Source organism: Loxodonta africana, chromosome 25 (assembly GCF_030014295.1).
Source record: "Loxodonta africana isolate mLoxAfr1 chromosome 25, mLoxAfr1.hap2, whole genome shotgun sequence".
Lineage (NCBI taxonomy): Eukaryota > Metazoa > Chordata > Mammalia > Proboscidea > Elephantidae > Loxodonta > Loxodonta africana.
Genome location: NC_087366.1, coordinates 62813690 through 62828752, shown reverse-complemented (window position 1 = coordinate 62828752; position 15063 = coordinate 62813690).

The following is a 15063-nucleotide window of genomic DNA, read 5'->3' as shown; positions in this document are numbered from 1 at the left end:
ATTTGAGGAACACAGTTTGAAAAGAAGAATTTTAAATTAATGTTTTTCAAATATTTTTTACCATGATCCACAGGGCCATTGGAAATATTTATCTCTTCCCATTACACAGACACTCAAACACACGCTCAGCTGAACATAGTTTCACGAAACAATTTTACATCTTACAGTCTGCTTCATTCTATTTTATTTCATTTTTTTAACCACTGGCCATAATCCATTTAATTTACTTCAATACCCACTAGTGAATATGTTGCAACTCATAGTTAAAAAGCACTGCTCTAGATTAAGAAACGATGGGCACAAATTGTCAAAAAAAAAAAAAGATAAATTTTCTCATTGTAAACTTGATTGACTGGAATAGGTCATCAGGCCATTATTGGTCTGTCACTTTTGAAGTCTTTAGAACAGACCCAATAAGCCCTTGTCAGGAATAAGGTGGCATGAGAGGCAGGGTTAAATGTTTGGCTGTGCCTTCCACCTCTAGAATTCTATGACTGGGGCAACGGAGGCTCGGAAAGAGTGATGTGTGTTGGAGACACGGATGGACAAAGCTTCCTATTTCTTCAGTGGTGTTGATGGAAGAAAGAATACACAGAGGAAGGCCTGTAAGCCTCGCTGTGTCATTAAACAACGAGGGAAAACAAAACTAAGGACAATAGAGGCTATGACTAAATCAGCTTAACCTTCTTTATTTATCAAAAAGCCATTTGGGGAAAAAACTTAAAAACAAAATAAAAAAATAAGTCATTTGGGGCCTGGGAACAAAAGCCAGGATAAATCTTGCTAGCTGCTTTCAGATATCTATTTCATACTTCTTATGGAAAAAATAAAGAATCAAGTGACAATTGAGAATAAGTCAGGATTCTTAGAGAGTTTTAGTGGCTATGCAAACTAAGTAAAATACTGAAAGAATTGCAATCATTTTAAAGTTGATGTTTACAATTGAACTTCTTTGTAAGGGGGAAAATAAGCGTGCAAAAAAATGACATGAACACGTAACAGCACATTTCTTATGCTTTTAACACCATGTTTACGTGGTGGCTGCAAGAAGCCAACCAAGGGCAACTGGAGCAGCGAGGCAAGGGCCGGCTGCCAGCTGGCTGGCTGAGCAGCCCAATAGCCCTCCTCCCTGTGAGCTGGGGATTCGGAGAGTTTGCTCTTAGTGAACAGGAATGGAAACAGCTAGGAAATTCAAAATTCAGTGGTGAGTGACCTGAACTTGAATAACTCATAAATAGAAAGTCTTCGCGCCCTTTGTAATTAATTTATCAGCTCTATACAGAACCAGAATAATGGGTGGGTCTGAGATAGAAAGCACACCACAGCTGGGTGAGGGTTTCACCAGTGTGCTAGCGAAGAAAACCAAGACCAAACCAGTTGAAGAGGGAGTGGCAAGAAGATGACACTCTACTAGCCCTGCCCACTACTTGTAGCATTATGTACTAAAGGGTTTTATTTGTTTGTGTGTTTACACTGGTGTTTGTAACTTTAACACAGTCCATTCCACTGTATTAGCTCTTCTCAAGCAGCTCTTTAATTCCTTTATAATGAGTCAAGCTAAAAGAACCCCGAGCATATTTTGTGCTCAATAAATCGTAATTCTTCTTCTATTTCCCTTCAAAAGCAATATTTTTTTTCAAGAAAGGAAGAAGAGATTCTGGGATGATGGCTTTACCTGGCAGTCTATTCTGCTGCTGAAGAGAGAAAGGTGAACATCTGGTGGGCCCTACGGCACCTGTGGAAACCCGGATGGTGCCTGTAGTCACACAGGACGGGAAATTGACCTGATAATGCGCTATTGTGTTCCCGTTTGCGGTCTCTCCACTGACTTCCTCTCGGACTGCTCAGCCAAATGTTTTTGATAGAATCTGATGCACCCTTCTCAATCTAGAGTTTCTGTTTTTCTATGAAGGTGATCCCAAAACCCACTACAATTCACCTTTTCTACCATATCTGTCCTTAGAGAGAAATTAAAAGAAGACGGGGAGCCAGTTCAGAGAAAGGAGCTTCAGGAGAATCATAAATAATTGAAAATTGAAATGCTTCCTTAGCTCAAACTGATTAGGTATGAAAACCCTCCCCTTCCCACCCCAAAACAAACCCATTGCCGTTGAGTCCATTCTGACTCATAGCAACCCTATAGGACAGAGTAGAACTGCTCCATACGGTTTCCAAGGTAGTGCCTGGTGGATTCGAGCTGCAGACCTTTTGGTTAGCAGCTGACCCTTAACCACTATGCCACCAATGTTTAACTAGAAGTTACAAAATGAACACTGATCCAAATACATATGTTTTAAGCCCTGGATGCTTAGAGAACTGGGCCCACACCAAACTTTCTGGGATGTGCAGAGCATATTGATTGTATACAGAGAAAAGGCAGCGGCAACATTGACTGGTTTGCAGTTCTCCCTTCCCACACACGTGGTAGGAATTGTCACCTGCCCAGAGCTGTATTTTATACCTGAACAAGCCTTTGTCCAAGCATGTAGCGTTTCCTTGCAAAGACCTGTCTGGCCTGCTACTTGAACAGGAGTCCTGAGATTAGCTGGCCAGATTCCAACCGAGAAAGTTTTTTCTCTCCCACAGTGACAGGCAGCTTTCGGAAGCCCTGGAAATCAGGCCCAGAAAGGAGGTCTATGTTATTGCCACTGTTATCTGAGAGAATCATCTTCCTCGAGTGCCACGTTCATCACGTTGTCACCTGGCAAGACTCCACCGCAGTCTCTATTTGCCTATCACATCTAGTCTGAATACCTCAGCCTGTCCTTAAGAGCCCTCCACCAACTTGCCACCCCATCATCTGCCTCTTCTATCTTCTCTCTAATCTGACATCTCCACTCCAGAAGCAGGGTCTGGGTTCTTAGCCCAGCCCCGTAAGCAGAGCAGACTTCATATGGGAAAGCATCCACTAACGTCACAGTGACCAGAGCAGCAGCTCAACGGAACTTGGAAGATCACTTTAGCTTGCGTCCTGCCCCTGAGCAAGTCATTTAACTTCTCAGACTCTCTACTTCTGCATCTGAAAATGGGCATAATAACACCTGTCCTGCCAACCTCATGGGTCCACTGTGAAGATTCAAGGAGATCGTGGCTGTGAGATTGTGTTAATGTATCAACAGTGGGTTCTGAGTGTGAGGAGAGTTGAATCAGGTAAGATTATAATTCACGGAGAGATGGAGATTTATTGTGTTTTATCTATTTGGTTAGCCATTCTCCACCCTCAAAAAGTATCTACTGATTGCAGATGCCCAGAGAATGAGGTTACATAACCTCCCAGGTCATCACCCGTCTGTCAGTTTGTCATACTGTGGTGGCTTGTGTGTTACTCTGACGCCAGAAGCTATGCCACCAGTATTTCACGTAATAGCAGGATCCCCCATGGTGTACAGGTTTCAGCAGAGCTTCCAGACTAAGACAGACTAGGAAGAAAGGCCTCATGATCTACTTCCAAAAATTAGCCAATGAAAACCCTGTGGATCACAACAGAATATTGCCCAATATGGTGCCGCAAGATGAGTCCCCTAGGTTAGAAGGCACTCGCAACATACAGTGGCTGCAGCAATGGACTGGAACATACCAAGGATCATAAAGATGGCATGGGACCAGGTAACATTTTCTTCTGTTATACATGGGGTCTCCATGCGACTCAACAGCAACTAATAACCACCACCTCAGGAGAACTTCTCTGAGGGAACATTCCTTATAAGTAACCTAACCCTCCTCCCACTGTTTCTGGTCTTTTTTTTTTTTTCTTAAAAAAGGGAAAGCACTGCACTGTAAAGGAGAACTTCTTGGAGCTGAAGGCACCACGTAACCAGGGATGGATTACCTAATAAACAAAGTATGCACAGGCTTTCTTACTAATCTGTAGAGCACAATTTCACCTGTTTTTCATCACATCCAAAACAGGTGAAATTGTGCACTACCAATTAGTAAGTATGCACAAGTAAGCCCATGTGTACCTTGCTTACAGGTTAATCTGCCCTTCGATGTAAAGATATTCACATTACTTCCTGGTATGTGGTGATGTTGAAGGGACCTCCTGTTGTGTCGTGGTGTGGAAGGGACTACCTGCTGTTGTGTGGTGGTGTTGAAGGGGCTTCCTGTTTTGTGGTAGTGTTGAAGGGACTCCTGTTGTGTGGTTGTATTGAATGGACCTACTGTTGTATGGTGGTGCTGAAGGAACTACTCTTGTGTGGTGGTATTGAATGGACCTACTGTTATGTAGTGGTGTTGAAGGGACCTCCTGTTGTGTGGTGATGTTGAAGGGACTTCCTTCTGTGTGATGGTGTAGAAGGGACTTTCTGTTGTGTGGTGGTGTAAAAGGGACCTCCTGTTGTGTGATGGTGTTGAAGGAACTTCCTCCTGTTGTGTGATAATGTTGAAAGGACTTCCTCCTGTTTTGTGGTGGTGTTGAAGGGACTTCCGGTTGTGTGGTGGGTGTTGAAGGGCCTCCTGTTGTGCAGTGATGTTGAAGGGACTTCTCGTTGTTTGGTGATGTTGAAGGGACCTACTGATGTGTGGTGGTGTTGAAGAGACATATGTTAGAAAAACTCTTTGAGACCCTGGTGCAAGTCAAGAAGCACGAAAACGTGAGATGGCATTGATCAGCGAATCAGGACCCCTGAGACCCACTCCTGCTCCACCACTAACTGGACTTTCCTCAGGAAAGTCACCCGTTTTGCTGTTTCTCCATTGTGTCTTCTTACAATATGAGAGTGTTGACTAGATAACCTCTAAGGTCCTTTCAAGCCAAAAATTCTGTGATTTAGATAAACGCTCATTAGTGATGTAGTAACTGCACTGCATTGTGTTTATGAAATTGTTGGTTATCTGTGGCACCTATTTCATGTACAGATTATATGTCTTTTTGGTAACAGAGATAATCCTCATTCTCCAGCCAGGGGAAGTAAAAAAAAAAAAAAAAAGCCCAGTGCCGCGGAGTCGATTCTCACTCACAGCAACCCTACAGGACGGGTAGAACCGCCCCATAGAGTTTCCGAGAAGCGCCTAGCGGATTCGAACTGCCAACCCTTTGGTTAGAAGCTGTAGCACTTAACCACTACGCCAGCAGGGTTCCCAGGGGAAGCAAGCCCCTGGAAATATCCACAGAAGAAGCCCTCCTCCGAGCTGCAGGGTGACAGAATTAGGGTCGTTATTATGCGTAACTGAATCAGTCTTCATATAAACACAATAACACAACATTGCCTTAGGGAACGCTCTCTCGTTTGCTTTCTCTTTCTCTTTCCCTCTTTCCCAGAGCCAGGAAGGCAGTCTCTACGGTTTTGCTAAATTGGAGCTTAGCAAATCCTCATGTATGATTCCCTTCACACCACCGCCATTAAATAGAGTAATATTGAATATTGAGCCTAGACCTAAAAAAAAAAGAAAGAAAGAATGTTCTTCAAAGTAATTTTTCTTTTAAAAATGTATTTTCAACAGGTCATTTTCACCACCTTCTTGCATACCTCTTACTGTTCTGTGGGACAGATTTATAGGCTCCAGATGCTGAGCCGGGGTGGCTATAATTCCAACTGCCACATCTGGCTCTTTGGCTCGCCAGGCCAGAAGCTTCAAAGTTGCATCTCTGAGCCATACGTGGTTAGACTGCCGGCTGCCCCTTTATCTCCTTGCATGTAATTTTCCTTTGATTCACCTATAATTCTGAAGAATTGATGCATTTGTATCCATTTTGAATAAGGTTCTATACAAATGCCCCATTTGATCTCTGCGTAGACCCTTTCATTTCCTCATCTGTGGCCTCGCCTTTAATTCAGGCATAAGCCTCAGAGCAACTCAGAAACACCGAGCCTGACTCACTGCACAGGCAGATTGGTTTGTTCCAGGTGCCCTGCTCCTTGTTCTTGGGGGAAAAAAGAAAGTGGCGGGGGCTGGGAGCCATTCAGCTCCCGCCTTTGAGAAGGGGAAGGACCTACAGGCACCGCTCAGTGATTTCTCCTCCCCTACTTTGGTGCAGCCTTGAGATCTCCACCCATTATGTTTTCAAACAATCTGACTCATTTGGGAGATACCAACTATGACATAGGAGGTGCTCTCACAAAGCCCCATTCCTCACAGCGTGTTCCCCAGAACGGTCATCAGCGGGAGGTTTGGAATCTTCCCCTGCAGCCATCCCAGCGCACGCGAACATACTGAATGTTCTCAGAAGGCCTGTGGCACATAAAACCATACATATTTGATTTTCTTAACCAGAGTTTCCCAAACTTGTCTGAATAGAAACCTTTTTTCCTGTAACACCCCTTAGCCTCCCTTTAGAGCCCATCGTGTGGGTGCTGTGTGGGGCTCTTACATAGCCCAGTGGTACCCGCCCTGTGAAGCTTCGTGCTGGGAAACTAGACATTTATTGCAATAATGTTGCCATCGCTCAAAACAAGTATAGTCAAAAGAGGGACTATGTCTGAAATAGTGAGCAGTTTTCCTGAGATGGCCATTAAGCATATGAAAACATGCTCAGCATCATATGTCATTGCTGTTGTCGCTGTTAGGTGCTGTAGAGTCGGTTCCAACTCATACTGGCCCTATGTACGACAGAATGAAACACTGCCTGGTCCTGCACCATGCTCACAATTGTTGTTACGCTTAAGCCCATTGTTGCAGCCACTGCGTCAACCCATCTCGTGGAGAGTCTTCCTCTTTTTCACTGACCCTGTACTTTACCGAGCATGATGTCCTTCTCCAGGGACTGATTCCTCCTGATAATATGTCCAAAGTATGCAAGATGCAGTCTCGCCATCCTTGCTTCTAAGGAGCATTCTGATTGTACTTCTTCCAAGACAGATTTGTTCCTTCTTTTGGCAGTCCATGGTTATTTAATATTCTTCAGCAACACCACAATTCAAAGGCATCAATTCTTCTTCAGTCTTCCTTATTCATTGTCCAGCTTTCACATGCATAAGAAGTGGTTGAAAATAGCATGGCTTGGGTCAGGCGCACCTTATTCTTCAAGGTGACGTCTTTGCTTTTCAGCCCTTTAAAGAAGTCTTTCACAGCAGATTTGCTCAATGCAATGCGTATCTTGATTTCTTGACTGCTGCTTCTATGGGTGTTGATTGTGGATCCAAGTAAAATGAAATACTTGACAACTTCGATCTTCCCTCAGTTTATCATGATGTTGCTTATTGGTCCAGTTGTGAGGATTTTTGTTTTCTTTATGTTGAGGCGTAATCCATACTGAAGGCTGTAGTCTTCGATCTTCATCGGTAACTGCTTCAAGACCTCTCCCCTTTCAGCAAGCAGGGCTGTGTCATCTGCATAACGCGGGTTGTTAATGAGTCTTCCTCCAATCCTGATGCCCTGTTCTTCTTCATACAGTCCAGCCTCTCAAATTATCTGCTCAATTTTTTTTTTATATATATATAGATTGAACAGGTATGGCGAAAGGATACAACCCTGACACACACCTTTCCCGACTTTAAACCATGCAGTATCCCCTTGTTCTGTTCAAACAACTGCCTCTTGATCCATGTAGAGATTCCTCATGAGCACAATTAAGTGTTCTGGAAATCTCATTCTTCACAATGTTATCCATAATTTGTTATGATCTACACAGTCCAATGCCTTTGCATAGGCAATAAAACACAGCTAAATGCCTTTCTGGTATTCTCTGCTTTAGCAGGATCCATCTAACATCAGCAGTGTTATCCCTGGTTCAAAGTCTTCTTCTGAATCCTGCCTGAATTTTCTGGTAGTTCCCTGTCGACATACTGTTGCAGTCACTTTTGAATGATCTTCAGTAAAATTTTACTTGCATGTGATATTAATGGTGTTGTTAATAATTTCCACATTTGGTGGGATCACCTTTCTTGGGAATAGGCAAAAATATGGATCTCTTCCGATCAGTTGGCCAGGTAGCTGTCTTCCAAATCTCCAGCATAGATAAGTGAGCACCTCCAGCACTGCATCTGTTTGTTGAAACATCTCAATTGATATTCCATCAATTCCTGGAACCTTGTTTTTCACCAATGTCTTCAGTGCAACTTGGACTTCTTCCTTCAGTACCATCGGTTCCTGATCATATGCTACCTCTTGAGATGGTTGAGCGACTGACTTTTTTTGGTAGAATGACTTTGTGTAGCCTTTCCACCTTCTTTTGATGCTTCCTGCATGGTTTAATATTTTCCCCATGGAATCCTTCACTATTGCAACTTGAGGCTTGAATTTTTTCTTCAGTTCTTTCAGCTTGAGAAATGCCAAGAGTGTTCTTCCCTTTTGGTTTTCTATCTCCAGCTCTTTGCTCATGTCATTATAATACTTTACTTTCTCTTGTTGAGTCCATTCCATCGGCCCATTTTTACAGCCACTGTGTCAATCCATTCCATCAACTCTAGCAAGAAACTTGGGCACTATATCACCACAAACCCCTGGCTATTACCTAAGGAGTTGAAAGGCAAGATTTCTACTATCAAACTACCAATGCGGATGCTGTGTGAAATGCTGCAAATATCTAAGTTAATAAGATCAGAGACTATAAAGAATAATGATAATATCTTCTATTTATAGGTACTTTATGGTTTATGAGACTCAAACCAGATTATCTGGGTTCAAATCACATCTCTGCCACTTACTTGCTGTGTGGCCTTGGGCAAATTATTTAACCTGTCTGTACCTTAGTTCCCCTATCTATAAAATGGGATAAATAATAGTACTACCTCATAGGCTTGTTGTAATGATTAAAGAGTTAATAAAAAGCACACAACAGTCACTATGCATTTGCTGCTGCTGCTGCTACTGCCCTTGTCAGTTGTCATCATCATCGCATCAGTTGATTCTCAAAACAACTGTAGGAGGTAAGTGGGCAAGACATTAAAATAAACATATGCACGAGTGAAATGAGACTCAGGGACACTGAACAATTCACCAAAGGTGCCAGGAACAGGCAGAGAAATGTCTCAAACATGGCTGTTCTGATCACTGGCTTCTCTATTATCTGCAGGGTCCAGGGCAAGAGTACAAGTGACACCTATATCACCTATATACAGTACAGCTAAATATTTAAGTTATAAATCAAGCTAATAAGATTTAAAATATAGTATGTTCTAACCTCCTAACTTGACAAACAGGACTTTATAAAGGCAAAATAGAAAAACAAGTATAAAGTTAAAATTTATTCACACACACACACACCAAAGTACGTAAAGTACCAGATATCAAACTGTTTATGATTGAGCATGTCTGGATGGAACACTGACAGCCCAGAAACTCTTGATTGGTAATAAAGACACAGCTATTGCATATAATACATGCAGTCATTCCATAAAATTTATTTTTCTTACCAACATTTCAGCAAAATTACTGTTGCTATAATCAAGGTTTTCACATAATCCACATCCTATTGTCAGTAGTATCAAACTAGACAACATTTCTTGAACTATTGAATTTTTAAATATTTTTATATTAATTTCAACCCAGAGAAAATTTGATATAGTGAATAGAATTATCAATAAAAATGTATAAAGCAATACTTAGATTCAGACACGCTCCATGAATTTTACATACTACAGATAACATTGTAATGGAGTCATTTATGAAAAATTATCTTCATTGCAGAAATATTATGAAACGTTTTTAATGAAAAATTTAAGTTCATCATCTAAATTGTTATTACTCGTACTGCAGCCTCCATCATCTCTTAGAGCAGGATATAGAACCATACAGTATTTCTTAAGTTCTTCCTTCAAATTTAACAATGTTTGGATATTTAACAACAACAAAAAAAATGCAGTACAAGCCATGGTATCTCCACAGACACACCCAAACTCCCTAAAGGACCAAATTGCTGGGCTGAGTTATGTGGGGACCATGATCTCAGGGAACATCTAGTTCCACGGGCGTAACAGAGTTTATAAAGAATATGTTCTACATCCTACTTTGGTGAGTAGTGTCTGGGGTCTTAAAAACCTGTGAGCGGCCATCGAGGACACTCCACTGGTCTTACCCCTTCAGGAGCAAGGAAGAATGAAGAAAGCTAAAGACACAACGGAAAGATTAGTCCAAAGGACTAACGGATCACATCTACCACGGCCTCCACCAGACTGAGCCTAGTACAACGAGATGGTGCCTGGGTATCACCACTGACTGCTTTGACAGGGATCACAATAGAGGGTTCTGGACAGAACTGGAGAAAAATGTAGAACAAAATTCTAACTCAAAAAGAAAGACCAGACTTGCTGGCCTGACAGAGACTGGAGAAACCCTGAGAGTATAGCCCCCGAACACCCCTTCATCTCAGTAATGAGGCCACTCCTGAGGTTCACCCTTCAGCCAAAGATTAAAGAGGTCTGTGGAAAAAAACAAGACTAAAGGGGAGCACCAGCCCTGGGGTGGGGACTGGAAAGTAGGAGGGAACAGGAAAGCTGGTAATAGGGAACGCAGGGCTGCGAAGAGAGAACGTTGACATGCCATGGGGCTGTTAAACAATGTCATACAACAATGTGTGTATCAACCGTTTGATGAGATACTAGTTTGTTTGATAAACCTTCATTTTAAAGTTCAATTTAAAAAAATTGCAGTACATTGCCCGATTGATTTCAGTCTCTTTTGAACCGAGACGACATCTTGATCTGAAATAGCCAGAAAATAATCTCCATAGAATATTAGTTTAGAGATTATTTGTACACATTTCTGCTTTTCCATAGTTGTGAAAATGTTTTCCTTCCCTTGTTTTAGCTCTACTTGAGTGTTTTGGAATTTTTTTTCTGACATTAATGACAAATTACAGTTTATACCAAATAACTGTGCATGATACAAATTCAGAATTAATTTCATTTTCTACCAAAGTCTACAATTTGCTTCTTATTTAAGGATCTTCTAGGGAATACCACATCTTGTCTAAATTAAATCTAAGTAATTTAACAATATTTAGTCAACATTCCCTTAGTTAGTCAAAGAATAGGCTTAAGGTCAAATTTTGTATTTCTCGTCAAGGTATTTCATCCTCAGACAGATCTAGAAAATATAGTATGTAATCTTTGAAATGTTCCATAGACTTTCATCAATAGCATGGTTGATGTCATGTCTCCTAATAAGTAATCAAACTATGTGTCTAGCATAGCCCAGAGAATGCTTCTCAATTTTTAGAAGTGCTGGATTATACATGTTTTTCTAACCAACCACGTTACTTCCATTATCATAAGCTTCCCCTTGACAATCTTTTAAATTAATACCTAACTCTGAAAGATGTTTTCTTCAGGTCTTCAATTAAACCTGTACTTTGACGGTAAAATCAAGAAAATCCTCATTTATTTTTATTTCTTTGTTTTTCTCCCTCTGGTGGTTCAACAATTATGTGTCATAACTGTAAGATTTCAGCATGATTTTGGCTGGTCTTTTGCACAATCTAGTTGAACTGAATAATATTTACTTTTTCTCTTTCAAACACAGTTTCTTCTCTCGTTTTGTAATCCTTTGTAGTAGTCAGCTTTTACTGCAGCAATGAACAACCCCAAAATTTCAGTGTCTTGGGAGAACAAACACTTTTGGCCCCCAGAGGTCTAAGGTAGAGGTGTGATGATGTTGGGCCTCTCTAAGCTGTTCCGGACTCCTTCGAGCTCAGTTTGGCTCCACATGTCTTCTCGTTGCAGCACCTGAGACGAAGGCACATCCATTATTTAGGGCGTGAGGTTCTCACAAGGCAGGGCAGAAGATCAAGGGTTGGTGGAGGCAGGTCTGAGCCATGTAAGCACAGTTAAAGCTTCTGCTTGGACGTAGCATACATCATGCCCACTAACAGTTCCTTCCCCAAACAAATAACATGGTCAAGCCAGAAGTCAATAGGGTGGAAATATATTCCAGCTAGAGGGTAGCATGGCAATGCAAATAGTACTATCTACCAAGGCCCTCTTGATCACAAATATTTGCGTTCTTTCCAAGAACCAAGAATTATCCAATCGTGTCTTCACGCTTCAAGTCTAGAATCTCATGATTTCCACCAGTTTCAGGTGTAGTTCTTCTTCATCCAGAGACCTGTGAATTTAGAAAGCAAATTGCCTTCCCTCCCCACACTCAATATACATTGGTGAAACAAGAACAGGAGACCCCCAACAAATACTTCTATTCAGAAAGAGGAAGAATAGTAGGCACACGGGTCCACAGCCATTCTGAAATCCAGACAAGCAAAACTGCAAGCCTCCCTAGCCTGAAGGTACAGAAGGTTCCTTGAGTAGTCCCTGTTTCTCCTCCTTCCCTGGGAGTAGAACCACAATCCATTATTCTTCATGGCTTTGTCACCCCTTCTAGGCAGTTCATCCTCTTTTGTTATCTTTCTTGGCCATATTTGCACACCAAAACTGAAAAACATCAAGTTGATTCCGACTCATAGTGATCCTATAGGACAGAGTAGAACTGCTCTACAGGGTTTCCAAGGAGTGGCTGGTGGATTCGAACTGCCTACCTTTTGGTTAGCAGCCTGAGCTCTTAACCACCGTGCCACCAAGGCTCCATATTTCCATATTTGCAAGGCTGTCCTGATGACTGATTAGCTTTCTAAGTCTGCTTTCTGTCCATATAAACTTAGGTGACTTTACATATCAGTCACAGTCTGCGTTCACCCATGCTAAAGTACTTTTGGTAACACAGGACTGTTTTAAATGTTGGAGCTGGTTTTGTTTTGTTCTTTATCTACTTGATCCCAGTCAACATCATATGCTAATAGTCACACCTGCAATTCTTTTCACTTCAAGTGTCTCTCTCTAGGTATCTTTCTCTCTTAATTGCAAGTACTTTAAGCTTCTTATGGGACAATTCAGTCAACTGGCATAATACAGTTCTTAAAATTTATATTCTACTTCCTAGTTTGGTGAGTAATGTCTGGGATCTTAAAAGCTTGCAAGCAGCCATCTAAGCCATTTGTCTGGAGCAAAAGAGAAAAAAGGAAATCCAAGAATCAGAGAAGAAACCAGATCATAGGACTAACTGTCTCCATGAACCACGGCCTTCTCTGCCTTGAGAAGAGAAGAGCTTGATGGTGCGGCTACCACAACCACATATTCTGATCGAGGTCACAGTAGATGGATCCTGAGAGAAAGGAAGAAAAATGTGGAACAGAACTTCAAATTCTCAAAGAATCCAGACTTTCTGGACCCTTCGAGGCTGGAGGAATCCTCGAGACTATTGTCCTGAGGTATTTAACCCTTGAACCAACACTATCTCCTGAAGTCATCTTTTGACTAAATAGCAGGTTAGCTCAAAGAGTAAAAAAAAAAAGTCATCCTTAAGTGCTGTGCTCTTTTAAAAAATTATCAACAGTTACTCTAAAGTATAGATGACAAGGTTGGGGACAGTGAGAGTGAGTTAGTGGGAATGGAACAACTAGAACAGAAATAATGAGAGTGTTGACACAATGTGAGGAATGTAACCAACGTCGCTGAACATTATGTGTAGAAGTTGTTGAATGAGAACCTGTTTTGGTGTGTATACTTTCATGAAAAATACAATCAAATACATTAAAAAAAAAAAAAGTACATTAAGCTTATCAGGTTTCAGTGGGGCCTGTCCTTTTTGTCCTGTCCTGAGATACTTTGTCTAACTGAAATCATTTACTGTGGGCTATATTAATTTTTTTTAATATTAATTCAAGATGACTGGGTGGCATGAGCTGTGGCACAAAGGGTTAAGCACTCGGCTACTGGCCAAAAGGTTGACAGGTGAACCCATCCAAGGGTGCCTTGGAAAACAGGCCTGGTGATCTGCTTATGAAAGGTCACGCCCTTGGAAGCCCTATGGAGCGGTTCTACTCTGCACACATGGGGTTGCCATGAATCGGAAGCAACTCAACGGCAACTAACAAACAACAACAATAATATTAATCCAATCAGCAATTGAACAAATGGTGTGTAAGCCTTGTTCTTGTTCCCAGGCTGTGTTTGAGTGGCAACATTCCTGATTTAGCTTTTGCCCTCAGGTTATATGTTATAACGAGAACTTTTTACTAGAAAGAAAAACGGTAGTGTATATCAAACCAGCAAATACCAGAATTCCTAGATTCTTGCTTTTCCCTTTCATCGTTCATTGCAAATAGGTCAATTTTTCCTCAGCTCATCTCTTTCTTAAATCAGATAGAACTAAAAACAACCAACCCATGCTACCAGCATTCTGTCCCAAAACCTCTTCACTCAAACCCATAAGTTCAATAGGTACATTTTTCACCTTTCAAGTTATCAAAAATGAAAGTTTTACCAAGTATTTCAACAATGCATAACATGGATTGCCATTTTTCCAGCTCCCTGTAATAGCTTCCTCACTGTCTGAAGCAATGCCACATATTTTAAAGCTTCTTTATGACACAGCCCCACTCTTGGTACCAATTGCTGTATCTGTCAGCTTTTGCTGTCGCAATAAGCGCAAAAATATCAGTGGCTTATAACAACAAACATTAATTTCTTGCTCATGTTATGTGAGGGCTGTGATTAAGGCCTATGGTGAGCTACAGCTACCAACCAAAAGGTCAGCAGTTCAAATCCACCAGCCACTCCTTGGAAACCCTATGGGGCAGTTCTACTGTGTCCTATAGGGTTGTTGTGAGTTGGAATCAACTCGATTGTAACGAGTTTGGTTGGTTTTGGCAGGTTAGATGCAGTCTTCTATGCTCTGCTGAGCTGCACTAGACTGTACTGGGCTCCATCGTGTTATGCTTGTTCTAAACGTCTTCTAAATTTGCGAACTGCAAAGAAGGATCACCCTCTCTCTGGAACATGCTGTTCTCACGGTGGAGGACAGAATATCAAAGGGAGGATAACGCCAAGCCACACAAGTGTATTTAAAGCTTTGGTTTGGGTATTATATAGATCATACTCAGTGACCAAAGTCAAAGCCAATTGGGTAGGGAATACTATCTGCCTATAACGAAGCTTGGCAAGGGTGGGGAGAAAACAAGTAATTGTGGACAAATAACAATCTATCACATTCTTTAAAGTAATAACCTCTTCGGGAATTTTCCAGTCTAGATAGTGAGACACCATTTTATTATACACATATGTACTTGGCATTAAGTGCCTTAGTGTTACGAGCAGGTAGGAGAGACTTGATCCTGATGGTGACAGAGGACAA